Source organism: Anolis carolinensis, chromosome 5, assembly GCF_035594765.1.
Source record: "Anolis carolinensis isolate JA03-04 chromosome 5, rAnoCar3.1.pri, whole genome shotgun sequence".
Taxonomy (NCBI): domain Eukaryota; kingdom Metazoa; phylum Chordata; class Lepidosauria; order Squamata; family Dactyloidae; genus Anolis; species Anolis carolinensis.
This window is the reverse complement of record NC_085845.1, coordinates 24,932,175-24,938,174: the sequence shown is the minus strand read 5'-3', so window position 1 is coordinate 24,938,174 and position 6,000 is coordinate 24,932,175.

Here is a 6,000-nt window from a genome sequence, read left to right as displayed (position 1 = left end):
AATTTTAATTGAATTAGTAAAAGTGAATTGGGCAATTAATCTATCCATTAAATTGGCATATCAATTAAATTGGCTGGGAATTTTAAATTGTCTAGGTAAAGTGTAATGCTCTTGCTCCCTCTCCATAGGTATGCAACCTACTATTCTGCAGCAACATTCCCACATTCAAGCAGACATTTAGTGGCTGGGGATTAACCAACAGGATTCATGCCTCCTAAGAGTCATCCAGATATCTGGGAAGATGAACTATTCAGGCCTCCCAAGTTGTATACGATGACACTTTTGTTGTGTATCCATCTAACTTGTACATGTTGTTGGATAACAGCTTCCATCAGCCCCAGCAAACAAGTTCAAGGGGTGATTGATTATTAGGATTGCAGTGTAGCAACATATGAGAGACCATAAACTGCCAATCCCATTCAATTAAACATTATTCCTTGATAAAGATAAAACTTCAGCTAGCGTACACAGGCATAAGTGCAACCTACACCTCCATATGTCTGTTTATTGCAGAGGCTGGTATTCTTTCTTCCTTCCTCAATAGACAAAGCATCCCTTGGATTTTCTGTTCAGCCACCACAGTGCCAATTGGCCATTATATGTTGTTAAAGAGTAGCAGGCGGATAGCAGAGGTGTCCTGCTACGTCACCATTGCCAGATGCAAAATGATTACAAGGCCTCAGCAGATGCTGAAATCATGTGTCATATAGGTTTCCAGCCTGCACGCATCAACTGCTTATATTAATGAGTAAGTTCAGGATGCAGGATCCAAGGAACTACTTCAATTAAGAAATGTGAAGGATTTTCCAGTGAGTTTTTACTTTTATCCCTTCTGATCAGATAGATAGATCCTTGCATCTGCACACACTCACATACAGGGACTGGAAAGGGTTATTTCCTCCATCTCTGTAATTATGCTCTCATTACAAAGAGGAATACATGCATTTTCTTGGGTAATTTTTGGGATGAATTTCAAGAAAGACAGAGGGTTCTGTTTGTTCTTACAGCCCAGTGGGCTCAGTACATACTGTTCCATTTTTCAGAATGATACCAGGATGAGTCTGTTGAAGGTCATGCTGACCTGCAGCCCCAACTGATGAAGATCATATGTCCCTGTTCATAAAAATAGAGGTGTTATTCAAAATTGCTTTGGCTTGTTTCCAGGTTTGGCAATTACACATATTCTTCTCTCTGTTGAACAGAACCTGTGCACGTCCCATGGCAACACACCGCCACCCCCCGCTCCCCCCAACTTCCCTTCTGATTAACCGGGTGTGCAGTAGGACTGCCAGGTGCAAGGCAGCTGCCACGTTTCTTAGCCATGTGAAATGGGATCCCAAGAGTCACTTGAGACTAAAGCCAAGAGGACCTAGAGTCTTTTGACTGAGAGAGGGACAACAAACAACATAAAGCCCCTGAAACATAGGAAACAGTTGTGACTGAAATCTCACTTAAGACTTTATTGCACCGAGGTGGCCAACCAGCATAGAAGCAGAATTGTCACTTTGGTGATGGTTCCTATTGCACAACGTTGTGTGCTACCTGTTGCCCATCCATCGCTTTCCTGCATCAGCCATCCCCTGCTATTAAGGCACAAAACCCATCAATAGCCCCCCATTTATTCCACGGACTCAGGATTTATTTGTGTTAAGATTTTCTGTGATTAGGGAAAACTACCCTATAATACAAGCAGAGCATCCAAAAATATAAAAGCAGGATACTTATGGCTGTGCATCCAGCTCACAGCAAGCAGAGCGTGAAGTGCCATGTGGTCGCAAAGATTATAGAGTTTACGAAACAAGCATGCAGAGTTCTGTCTTTAAGAAATCAAAACGTTTATTTACAAAAATCATAACAAAATTTCTTAATAATAAATAACTGGGTCTGAGCTACTCTAACTCCATCTCTCTAGAGTTCAAAAGAGAGGGAAAAATCTCTAAGCCCACATCTCTGCAGACACACAAGCAGAGAGACACATCAAGCACACATCAAGACGCAAAAGTAGAAGTCAAAGACGAAAGGCATGCACCTGCAAAGTATCCATTCTACATAACCAATCAGAATGAGAGCAGAAACGGAGAAGAAATAGATACATTCCAACTATCATTCAGGATTCAGGGGAGAAAGGATTTCCCTCAGCCTATTGTAAAGCTAACTAACTATTCCTCACTGAGGACTGCAGACTTGGGCAGTGTGGGGTTGAATTCCAACAATTTGTGTGATGATCTCCAAGCACCAGGGAAATTCATTGGGCTTCATGGCACCACTCCTGCCATTGCCAGTTGGCCGCAGAGCTCTGTGAGAGCTCCTGACTATTATATCGTAATACCATACTGGCTCTCATTTCCGGTATGTTGTGCAGATAAACTACAGTGAGGACGATTTGCTCCCCTTCAAAGAGAAGAGAGGGTTAGAGATGAAACAAACTGATATTGTGCCTCCATGCTATCTTTGATGCTTCACTGACAGATTTAAAAAACAATTTAGTACAGATAGAAAGCAACTGAAAGAAAGATTTGCACTGGACAGTAAAAATATGGGATTTGAAAGAGACCAATCGGAATTTGAAAAGGAACTAACGAAGAACACTTCATTGGGAAAATATATGAAGTATTACTGAAGATTGAAATGGAAACAGAACTGATAAAGGATTGTATGATTAAATGGGCACAGAATGTCAAGCACAACATAGAACTACATAAATAAGGGAAATGTGGAGAATTGGCTTAAAGAAAATTCAGTGCTACAATCTTAGAGAAATTTTTTATATAATGATGAACAGGTGGTACCTAACCTCATCAAAACTAGCTAAAATGTATAAGGGAAGAAACAAGAAATGCTAGAAATATAAAGAACAGGAACTTTCTTCCACATGTGGTGGTCCTGTAAAAAAAAACATGAGAATTCTGGGGCAAGATACAAAAAACACTGCAAAAAAATTTTTCATTCAAAGATACAATTGGAGCGCAAATTATTTTTATTGGGAATGTCAAATAGCCAAACAAAATCACTAAACTATAAAGTATTGCACTACAAGATCATAGCGCAGCAAGAATAGTATACACACAGTTCTGGAAGAAGACAGACCTCCCAACAATAGAAGAATGGATAGTTAAAGTCTTTAAAATAGCAGAAATAGACAAATTAGCAATTATGAACAAAGAAAAAAACACAAAAAGACTTTATTGAGGACTGGAAACCATTTCTAAACTATGTAAAAAAAAGAAAAGAGGAAAAGTTTTTATAGAAGGCTTCATAAATTAACCTGTTAGAAGTTGTGTAGGGAATTTGTAAATAATAAATATCAGGCCAGAAGGAAGAATAGAAAAACAATGTAATAGGAAGGAAGAACGGAATTATATATGAATGTCTCCAACCCAAGGGTCAGGAAGTCACTAAATTGGGAGGAGTGGGGGGAGGGGAGAGCACAACCAAACATGAATATTGTATGCATATTAGGAAGTATTGTATTGGTTCATGTGTGTGTGTGTGTGTGTGTGTGTGTGTGTGTGTGTGTTTGTTTCGCTTTTTTATGAATATGTGAATATAAAATTAAAAAAAACCTATTAATAAAAAAAAATTGAGGAAAAATGCAATTCATGACTTACTCTTGTTCTTCCAATGGTCTGAAAATATGATCCAAGCCTATCAACACAGATCTCAAGGCAAGACGTCTGGCTCATGTTTATCCCACTCCTTATCCAAGCAGATCAGGACTTTTCCCCATTTATTTTATCAACTTTAGTTAACTTAAACCAGGGGTCCCCAAACTAAGGCCCGGGGGCCACATGCGGCCCATCAAAGCCATTTATCTGGCCCCCATGGCACAAAGGCAGAAGGGGGTTGGGCTAAATGACCCAAGGGTTCTCTTCTTCTCTTCCAATTATTATTATCATCATCATCATCATCATCATCATCATCATCATCATCATCGAGGCTGGGAGGCCATCTGTCAGGGGTGCTTTGCTTGTGCTTTTGGTGCCCAAAAGCAGAAGGGGATTGGACTCAATGGTCCAAAGGGTCTCTTCCAACCCTCTTTATTATATTATTATTATTATTATTATTATTATTATTATTATTATTATTATTATTACTATTATTATTTTATTATGACACAGCAAACAAGATAGATATGCTGGATTTCATATCACAAAATCACAAGTCGAACACTTCCCAAGTGTCTAGGACTGTGTGATGTATTTTCGGATGATGCGCGCAGATCCCAGCAGGGTGGCCTTTTGCAGTTGGCAGATGGTAATTTTGTCAATGTCTATTGTTTCCAAATGTCGGCTGAGATCTTTTGGCACGGCACCCAGTGTGCTGATCACCACCGGGACCACCTGCAGTGGTTTCTGCCAGAGTTTTTGAAGTTCAATCTTGAGGTCCTGATAGTGGCTGAGTTTTTCCTGTTGTTTTTCGTCAATGCGACTGTCACCTGGGCTGGCAACATCAATGATCCAAACCTTTTTCTTTTCCACAACTGTGATGTCTGGTGTGTTGTGTTCCAGAACTTTGGCAGTCTGGATTCGGAAGTCCCACAGTATCTTTGCATGTTCATTTTCCAGTACTTTTGCAGGTTTGTGATCCCACCAGTTCTTTGCTGCTGGAAGGTGATTATTATTATTATTATTATTATTATTATTATTATTATTATTATTATTATTACTTGGTGGCCAACTATAGTCCAGCCCTCCAACAGTCCGAAGGATCGTGAACTGGCCCGCTGTCATAGACAGAACGCCAGCGAGTAAAACAAAACTCAGTTTATTGAGGTTACAGAACTAAAAACGCCCGTAGGAGACAAAGAACAGGGTAAACACTTGACTTCAGTGTGATAAGTAACAAAAAACAACTCAGTTTGAGCTTAAACGATTCAAAGGGATAAACCGGGTTAAACAGAAGTATAATCCGGATTAAATCAAAAGTGCTTACTTCAGCCTGGCAAACAATGCAAACAAAAGAGGATCAACAGGAGTCAGAATGTAAACAACAGACTGGTAGCAGATTCCTCTCTGCTACTCAGAAACAGCAGGAGAATAAACCAGGCTTCTTTAGTCCTTCCTGCAGCGAACGAAAAGCGTGGTCGTAGTCAGGATTCAGTTTAAGGTTCAGCGGCCAACGATATCCAGGTCCAGGCACAGCAGTCAGGGTAACGGCAGTCAGCAGGGTCCCAATCCGGTCCAGAGGTCAATAGCCAAGCGTAGTCGTCTAGAAATCCAAAGGTCTCACCGATAGCCAGCAGAAGGGATAATCCGGAATCGAAGTCAGTCAGTCCAGTGTCAATCCAGTGCGAGTAGATATTGCCCATCAAAAAGACGACGGAGGTCCAAGCTATCGAGATTAAACACAAGTTGCACAGAGAAAAACCCCGCACAGTTCCTCCCGCCGTCGATGCCCAGTGTCCTTGGTAAACTTACGTATCCAGTAATGAATCACACCCGTCTTCAGGAAGTTCCCCAACAAAAGCCCAAGCGTCGGTCCAGATTACCTTGCCCAACGCAATTAGACATTGGTCCCAAACCCCAATTTATCCCAGTTCAAGCTCATCATCGCTGTCAGCTGCCATCCCAATTCCAGGTGCCCCAACATCATCATCCTCATCAGAGCTTAAGCACCTTTGACTACGCCCCACAGCATCCCCAGCTGTGGATCCCGCTCCATCCCTCCAGCCAGTCCATGGGTCTGATCCTGCAACCCGCCAATCACCTCCCATGCTTTCATTGCCTGTTTCCCCAACACCCAAATCCTCCCTCACACGAGTCCATTCCATGTCGCCTTCCTCCGAGCTGGCCATCTCTTCCTCCAAACCCTCAGAAAAACCCTCAAATGAGTCCTCATCTGTCGGGTCTGTAAACAAATCCCGGAGCCGTTTTCTTTCACGCTCCTCGAAAGAGTCTGACTCTCGAGGAGTCTTATGACCCCTTCTTCTATTACCGGAGCCCGAAGGCTCAACCATAACACCCCCAGTTTAAAAAATTTGGGGACCCCTGACTTAAACCA